At 44.4% G+C, this 9,269-nt stretch overlaps 1 protein-coding gene across 3 annotated transcripts in view; it reads right to left on the bottom strand.

The window, feature by feature from the left end:
- Cpeb1 (cytoplasmic polyadenylation element binding protein 1) overlaps positions 1-7,513 on the bottom strand; it is a 40,886-nt gene extending 33,373 nt beyond the window's left edge. For 2 of the 3 annotated variants that reach the window (XM_013011803.1, XM_013011805.1), the window contains exon 1: positions 7,340-7,508. The gene's annotated coding sequence lies outside the window, so the exon portion shown is untranslated. Of the gene's footprint in view, positions 1-7,339 lie in introns of all 3 variants that reach the window. The other variant, XM_013011804.1, reaches the window with a different exon arrangement.
- Positions 7,514-9,269: the final 1,756 nt, after the last annotated feature.

The raw sequence follows: 9,269 nt of genomic DNA, 5'->3' as shown, positions 1-9,269 counted from the left end.
CCTCAGCTCTTCAGCTCAAGGCTAGCGCTCTACCACTTGAGCCACAGCGCCACTTCCGGCTTTTTTTCTTTTTTTTGCTTATGTGGTGCTGAGAAATCGAACCCAGGGCCTCAAGCATGCAAGGCAAGTGCTCTACCACTGAGCCACCTTCCCAGCCCACTCCTACCTTTTTCAAGTGAGGAAAAAGAAAACTTAGTTTCTAGGTCTACAAGGAGCTGGGCAACATATAACCATTATCACAATCTCCAAAAGAATTCCCAGAGACCAGGGAGCCGGTGGCTCACGCCTGTAATCCAAGCTTCTCAGGAGGCTGAGATCGGAGGACCGTGGTTCAAAGCCAGCCCAGGCAGGAAAAGTCCGTGAGATTCATCTCCAATAAACCACTCAGAAAACCAGAAGTGGCACTATGGCTGAAGTAGTAGAGTGCTAGCCTTGAGCTGAAGAGCTGAGGGACAGCATTCAGGCCCAGAGTTCAAGAATTCCCAGAGAGGGGCTGGGAAGATGGCTCAGTGGTAGAGTGCTTGCCTTGCATGCCTGAGGCCCTGGATTTGATTCCTTAGCACCACAAAAGCAAAAAAGAAAAAAGCCGGAGGTGGTGCTGTGGCTCAAGTGGTAGAGTGCTAGCCTTGAGCTGAAGAGCTGAGGGACAGCGCCCAGGCCCAGAGTTCAGGCCCCACTACGGACCCAAAAAAAAAAAGAATTCCCAGAGAAGGAAGACATGCCCATTTTACAATTACTAGGTTCAAAAAGAGGTAACACAGAACACTCAAATTCTGTCCAAACCCATGATTTTCTTTTTCCTGAGGCTCTTTATATGAGTTTTTCATTTTATGGTAAAATTTCATTTTTTAAAGGAATCAAGGCAATATACAAATGGGTAAAAGATCACTTCACAACCTTACATATATGCTTCATCCTAAGTCCTGCTAGCCTCTGAATTGACAGCAGAGATGTTCTGTCTGCACCATGTTTCATCTATCTGTGAATATCTTTCCCAACTTTTAAGTTCTGCCAACACAACATGTTAGGAAGAACCTAACTGATGAATAGGAATCGAGGAAGTGGTTGGCATCAAGAACAGCTGCAGCTCTTGCCTTGTGGACTTACAAGTCTTAACTGGAGATAAGCTACACTCAGGCCTGCGTGCACACACACATTTCCTAAAACAATGGTTTTATTAAACACATTTGATTTTTCTCTTATCAGATAAAAATGTCACTGTCATTACACCTTGTGCAGACTGTGGTTAAAAAGGCTCAGCTGATCTGCAAACCAAGTTCCCTCGTCGTGGGCTGGTTTGGGTTTCTGCACTCCGTAGGAGGGGATCGAAGAGCGCCGCTTTTCTCAGTCTGACTTGCCCAGGTGCACACGCCATCGTGCGCAGGCCCATTGCTCACGAGTGTGAGCCCTAGGTGATTACTACTCCTAGCCAGCATGAACATTTCATTTCAAAAAGCTCTTCTAAGTTCTCAGTTAAGGGTGGTTGCCCAGTGTAGGCCCATTTTAAAGCACTGCAGTGGGACTTAATTCTCTAAAACCTAGATAGGAATAAATTAGAAAGCTACATATCTTCTTTTAACTTTCCAAACAAAAGAAGCAATCACAAGTGTCTTTAAGGCTGTTTCATTTTTCTGAGTACCGGACATGTTTCCACTTTAATTTTTTTTTTAAGTTGGCTGAAATTCAACATGGGAAACTTTAAAAGACGAATGGGCTTTTTAAATGACTCCACTTATAAAGGAAATGGGAATTAAGATGAGAATTACAGTTATGCTATTTGATGGTGATGATGGCTCATCTTGATGACGATGAGACCACTGCTAACTGTGGAGGCGCCACAAAGGACACATCCGGTCCCCACCGAGGCCAGCACTCACCATGCAGCCCGGGGCTGCACCGTGAGACTCTCTCCTCAGCACTCAGATGCTAAGTGTTCCACTCCCACAGCTCTCAGCCAGACGCAGACAGGACAGGAAGGTGGGCTGCCCCCGCCAAGCCCTGTCCACTGGTGTGAGCTAAAAGGAAAAGCAAGGACTGGGCTGGGTACACTGGCTCAAACTTGTATTTCTAGCTACTTAGGAAGCAGAAATCCTTAGGATTTTGGTTCAAGGCAAAAAATTCACGAGCCTCTACTGCAGCCCATAGCTGGCTGGCAGCCCATGCCTGTCAGCCAGAGATGTGGTGAGGCACAAATGGGCTCCCAGTCCAGGCTGACCTGGGCACAAAGGGAGACCTATCCTCAACGAGAACCAACACAGAAAGGGCCGAGGTGTGGCTCAGTGTGCACAGCAGACCTCTGCCTAGCGAGTAGGAGGCTCTGGGAAAAGGGAAAGGAGGTTTGGAAGAAAGAACTCAATCACCACGGTTTTCAGGTAAGATAACTGCATATGGAAAAACTCAGAATCTACATATGAATTTAAAGTATCTGTATGCATATGTAAGAAAGGTGGGTCTCTGAATATATTGGAAATATGTGAAAAGCTTTTCTTTCTATACACTAGCCAACAATTAGGAATTGAGAAAATTTAAACACCATGGCCAGTATTCATGAAGAAAAATCAGTCTTTCAAAGAGAACACAAGAAAATCTTTACATACTGGAAAAAGGCAGTATTGCTGAAGTTTAAAATTGAAATGTTGCTGGGCGCCGGTGGCTCATGCCCGTAATCCTAGCTACTCAGGAGGATGAGATCTGAGGATCGCAGTTCAAAGCCAGCCAGGGCAGGAAAGTCTGTGAAACTCTTATCTCCAATAAACCACCAGAAAGCCAGGCCCAGAGTTCAAGCCCCATGGCCAAAAAAAAAAAAAAAAGGAAATGTTAACTATGAAGATGAATGAATGAAGAGCAAAAGAGCACATGGCAAGACTGTGAAGATTCCAGCAATGACCGTATCTCCGAAGGCTCCATTTCAGAATGAAGGATTCCTCTACACCTGCAGGACCAGCACACTGCAGAGGAAGACTGGAAACGGCCAATAAAGACCTGGAAATGCTCGACCTAGTTGTCCATCCGGACAACACCAGTTAGAGCCATGGGCACTTCATGCACAAAGGTGCTACCTGAGAAGAGTGAGAGTCGGCACGCGTGGGGCGGCTAGCATGACGTTCCCTATTCTGATAGGAACGAAGGTGAGCTGCCTCAGGCTCTTGGGGAAAGTTTGGTGCTAATTTTGAGGATGTTATTCCTAAATATTCTACTCCAGGGTGTGTTCTCTTGACATGATTTGTGCCCTAAAATGTTCATAGCACCACTGTCCAAAAGCCAAAAAAGTAGCAACAACCCAAATGTCAAACACAAGAACCAAGAAAATAAACTATTTCATGACAGTATGAACCACATTGGTATGCAAACATGGGTGAGTTTCATCAATAAGCTGCTAGTAACCGCATACATTCCGTCTGGAATAAAACTTAATTTTAAATATTTCAGTGAGGGGCTGGGAGGATGGCTCAGTGGTAGAGCGCTTGCTTTGCATGCATGAGGCCCTGGGTTCGATTTCTCAGCACCACATAAGCAAAAAGAAAAAAAGCTAGAAGTGGCGCTGTGGCTCAAGTGGTAGAGCGCTAGCCTTGAGCTGAAGAGCTGAGGGACAGTGCCCAGGCCCAGAGTTCAGGCCCCACGACCGGAACCCTCACCCAAAAAAAAAGAATGAAACAAAAACAAAGATAATTTAAGAAACCAGTAAAAACTACTGAAGCCTGACTAAACCATGATTGTATATCAAGTGCATGCATGCACACACACACACATAGAAGAAACTGCAACTAAGCCTCCAGATACCATCAGCAGTAGTGAACGCAGAGCCTCTTTCAGCTTAGCTATCCCAGCTTTCCAGGAAGTAATCACTAAGCAATTATAGCGTCTACACCACACACCAGCCCCAGTACTAAAGATCAAGAATCTAACAAAAACATTTAAAACTTGCCAGGCACTGGTGGCTCCCGCCTATAATCCTAGCTAACTCAGGAGGCTAATGATTAAGGTTTGAAGCCAGCCAGGGCAGAAAAAGTTCATGAGACTCTTATCTCCAATTAAACATCAAAAAAGCTCAAGTGGTAAGAGTACAGAGGAGCAAGAAAGAGGCCCTGAGTTCAAACCCCAGTACTACCTAAGCCAGGTGCCAGCATTTCATGCCTGACCTGGAGGACTGTGGTTCAAAGCCAGCCCAAGCACAACAGTCCTCAAGATTTCATATCCCAGTCAACGAGAAAAATGCCAGACTGCAGACATGGATCAAGTGGTAGAGCATCAGCTGTAAGCAAGAAAGTAGAGACTATGAGGCCTTGCATTCTAAACTTATTTCTAGCACACATGCATACACACACACCCCTGACACAAAGCAATAAATGCATTTAAATCTTATCATTCAGTAATTACTTTCAACTTTAACAGTGTATTTATCAAGGCAAAACTGACATAAACGTATTTAAATGTGAAATTTGTTACATTTGAACCTATGAACACACTATGAAATGATCACAATCAAAAACTGATTAAGGAACATACTCATTGTCCTTGAGGTTTTTTCAGGCACCTTGGGACACACTTTTATCCTGTTACCCATCCCTAGGCTTTCTGCCACAAAGATTTGCTGACATTTTCTATAACTCTGCAAGTGGAATTATAGAGTGTATGTTTTTGTCTGGTATCTTTCACTGGGCATAATGATCTTGAAATTCATCCATTTCGTATCGCGCATCAAGTTCATTATCAAGCATACTCCTTAGTACTGACAAACAAATTTGTTTATCCAGTCACCTGTTGATAGACATTTGAGTTGTTTCCAGTTTGGAGTTCTTACCTACAAATGTTTGCACACAAGTTTGTACATAGATGCACATAGTTGCTGCCATTTTTTCCAAGTGAAACCAACACTACTCAAAACTGTCAAAAAATCGAAACTAGGAAACATCAAAGATGCTGACACAGTTTAGAAGTGCCCAGGCACACAGGACACAGGATAGATGTCCTGGCTCTCATCCTGTGCAGAAAAAAGAGATTAGGTAAAAACTAAGGAAACTCAAAAAAACAGATGAATGGACTACAGTAATGAATATGGGTTTATTAGGACTGAAGAAGCCACGGGTACCAATTAATGTAAGATGTAAGCAATAAGAGAACTTGGTGCAAGATATACAGAATTTTTCCTTACCAGGTTTGTCACTTTCTGCTTTTGTTTTCTGACACAGGATATCTCTATGCAACCAAAGATTTCCTCAATTTTACAATCCTTCTGTCTCAGCCTCCCAAATGCTGGGATTATTAGTGTGCATTAGGACACCTGAATTATCTTTGTAACTTTTCTAAGACTGAAAAATACACCAATAAAAAGTTTATCTCCAAAAACTCATACAGTCAGGCACCAGTGGCTCACATCTAATTAATCCTAGCTACTCAGGAGGCTGAGATTTGAAGGTCACAGTTCAAAGCCCAGCCTGGGTAGGGAAGTCCATGAGACTTATCTCCAATTTAATGACCAAAACAGCCCGAAGTGAAGCTGTGGTTCAAGTGATAGAAAGCTAGCCTTGAGCATAAAAGCTCAGGGACAACAACCAGGCTCTGAGATCAAACCCCAGGACCCTCACATACCCACACAAAAATCCACATACAGGATTGCATGCTGGTGGCTCCTGAAATCCTAGCCAATTAAGAGGCCGAGATCTGAGGATCATGGTATGAAGCCATCTGTGCAGAAAAGTCCATGAGACTCCATCTTCACATAAGCAAAGCTGGATGGACGTAGTAGTATGTGCCTGTAGGTCCAGCAAGGACTGGACTGCAACACAGGCATACATCTGAGTAAGAACTGAGATCCTATCTTAAATTAACCAGTGAAAAACAGGGCTGGAGGTGTGGCTCAGCGGTACTGCACCAGCCTAACAAACATGAGGCCCCGCCTTCAGCCCCCGCTGTCACTAAATACACATATATCACAGGCACATGCACACGGACGCACACATGTATGTTTTTTCAAACAAGGTTAGCAAGAAGAGGCTTTCTGGTCCTACAAGAAACACTTTCCAAAACCCATACAGAGTAACAAAACTAGAGAAGCTACTCACATCCTCCAACTTCAGAATACTTAGAAGACAGCACATCAAAGTTAATTTGCATGTAACAGAGACCCAAACGATTGAACCCCACACCAGAGGACTGTCAGGCAACATCAAACAGAAAATGGCAGCTAAAATATCACCCACCATAGCATTAAACCACTTTTTGGAGGTACTGGGGTGAGAACTTAGAACCTCATGCTTACTCAGTAGGCACTCTACTATTTGAACTACACCTCCAGCCCACCACTGGTATTTCAAAACATCCATCAAGCTGGGCACTGGTGGCTCATGCCTGTTATCCTAGCTACTCAGGAGGCTGAGATCTGAGGATCATGGTTCAAAAGTCACCCAAGGCAAGAAAATCCATGAGACTCAACTCCAATTAAAACCAGAAAACCAGAAGTGGTACTGTGGCTCAAAGAAGTAGAGTGCTAGACTTGAGTGAAAAATCTCAGGGACAATGTCTAGGCTCTGAGTTCAAGCCCTGTGATTGACCATAAAAAAGAAAAATCCATCAAAAACTAGAGACAAATTGCTGGGCACTGGTCATACCTGTCTATAATTCTAGCTACCAGGAGGCTGAGAGCTGAGGATAGAGGTTCAGAACCAGCCCAGATGGATAAAACCAAGAGACTCTTACTTCAGTTAGCTAGCAAAAAGCTGGAAATGAAGGTGTAGCTCAAGTGTGCAGTAGGCAAAAAAGCAGAGCAAGAGCTCAAGGCAAGGCTTCAAGCAGAGCAAGCGTTCAAACCCTGTATTGGCATCAAAAAACAAATGTAGCCGGGTGCTGGTGGGTCACGCCTGTAATCCTAGCTACTCAGGAGGCTGAGATCTGAGGATCGCGGTTCAAAGCCAGCCCAGGCAGGAGAGACCGTGAAACTCCTATCTCCAATAAATCACCAGAAAACCGGAAGTGGCACTGTAGCTCAAGTGGTAGAGTGTTCGCCTTGAGCTGAAGAGCTGAGGGACAGCGCCCAGGCCCAGAGTTCAAGCTCCACGACCGACCAAAAACAGAAAAATGTAAAATCCTTGAAATAAACTTAGCAAAGAATGTGCAAGATATCAATGAAACATGGAGAAAAATTAATGATGACTTGATAAGTGAAGACCAGTCAGTATATCAACGACCCACAAATGTTTCAGAGATTCAATGGGATTCCCACCAAATCCTGGTGAAGGGCTGTGCATGAGCGTTCTGACCATCTAAATCTGCAGAGATCCAAACCGCAGAAAGCGATTCTGTACACAGGTCTCATGCATCCAAAATTTCAAGTCTAAGTCACCTGGCAAATGATCATGAATTCTTCGGTTTACAGGTGTCGTGCAGACTTGACTGAAATCCAGCGAATTGTCCAGTATGGCATTTATCCTTCGGAAGATACTGGCATTGCTGCACGTAGAGAGTGCAGGCGGCTCCTGGTTGTCCCAACAATCATTTATACTTCCTGCTTCTTCTTCCTAAACACAGAGAAAAGATAAAGTAACAAGGATTTCAGTTTCTTTCTTATTGATTAAAACACTAAATCGGTGGCTTATTATATGGACAAAGTACTCAGAGCTCCAAGAGCCCTTCATCTGAGAGGACAGAGGCAGGAGTCCCACAGCACCGCAACAGCAGCAGTGAGGGCTTCAGGACCTGGCACTCAGTCAAGGCAACACGCACAGGAAGCTGACTGCAGGTCTCTGGCAGTACTGGGCCCTTTCATGGCTTGCTTTCCTGACAGGGACCCTCTCAGGCAAGGAATGCCTGAAGCTCATTTCAACCTCTAGCTCCTTGGAAAAGGCTGGCTGTAAGGACAATCAGAATAGATAGGTGCTAGGGACTCACACCTGTAATCCTCACTACTCAGGACGCTGAGCTCTAAGGATCGTGGTTCAAAGCCAGCTTTAGCAGGAAAGTCTGTGAGACTTGCTTGTATCTCTAATGACCAAAAAGCTGAAAGCAGAGCTGTAGTACATGTGGTAGAGCACTAGCTTTGAGCACAAAAGCTCAGGTTAGCACCAGGCCCTGAGTTCAAGCTCCAGGACTAGCACACATATGCATGCATGCACGTGCATGCGCGCGCACACACACACATAGTACACAATCCTACAAGGTGATTCCCAACCTCTGAAGTGCCACTCATGCAGCCCCTTTCCAAGTGCACATTTCTGAGATGACTGTCACTGTGTGAGGTGAATTCATAAAGTCAGACACACAGCAAGCATTGCACTCTGCGTGCTTCCTTCCTTCCCTGCCTAGCAACACCAACCACTGCCTGTGATCTGCAATTAACGCTCAAGGCTCAGCCACAAGCAAAAGAAAATGCTCAAGTCTGGGCAGGGACCCAACAGCTGATTGTGTTGTGAACAGCCACCACACCACTGGGATGTGAGGTAAGCACTCCGTCTTCTAACCAAGGTGACTGGGGAGAGTGCCGATGTGTGGGAAGAGCAGAGGAAGGTCTGGTGAACACAGAGGGCAGAGGCATCACCAATGTGCCCAGGGTGGTAGAGCGTTAGGCACAGGAGAGAGCCTGGTGTCCCAAAGTGAGTATCAGTATTACCTTCTAGATCAAAAGTTACCAAACTGTTAAAAGTTCCTTTTAATACACAAAAAATTGTCTAATTTTGTTCCATGTAATAGAAGTATGGATACATATATACTACATAAAAATATTATGTAATCTTATCTTTTATTATATTACATTGACACACTATAATATAGAGATAAATACAGGTTTCCATCTCCAGGTCACGTCTAAAGGCAAGTTAATGGCCACTTATCAGAGTACACAGAGTCTCTGCCAGAACCACACAGAAGACAATGATGCTAACGAGGACAATGAGAAGTGCCACAGTCATCTGGGGACCCAGACAGTCCAATGGGAGGAACTGTTTTCTCAGGAGGCCAACAACTCTATTTCATGTAACCTGAAAAAGTCTAAGCTGGGTGCCAGTGGTTTACACCTTGTAATCCTACTCAGAAGGCTGAGATCTGAGGATCAAGATTTAAGCCAACCTGGGTCCAAAAGTCACTCTTATCTCCAATTAACCAGCAAAAAATCAAAAACCAACAAAAACAAAAACACAGGGGGGGAGACTGGGAAGGGATGTGAAGGGTAAACAAAGGAAGAGGCTGCAATGCTTGGTAAGAAATGTATGCATTATCCTGCCCATGTAATTGTAACCCCTCTGTACAGTATGTTCACAAAAAAAAAAACAGAACCATTA

Source organism: Dipodomys ordii, unplaced genomic scaffold (assembly GCF_000151885.1).
Source record: "Dipodomys ordii isolate 6190 unplaced genomic scaffold, Dord_2.0 Scaffold15, whole genome shotgun sequence".
Taxonomy (NCBI): Eukaryota; Metazoa; Chordata; class Mammalia; order Rodentia; family Heteromyidae; genus Dipodomys; species Dipodomys ordii.
Note: the sequence above shows the minus strand (reverse complement) of the source record. Positions and strands in the feature narration are given on the sequence as shown.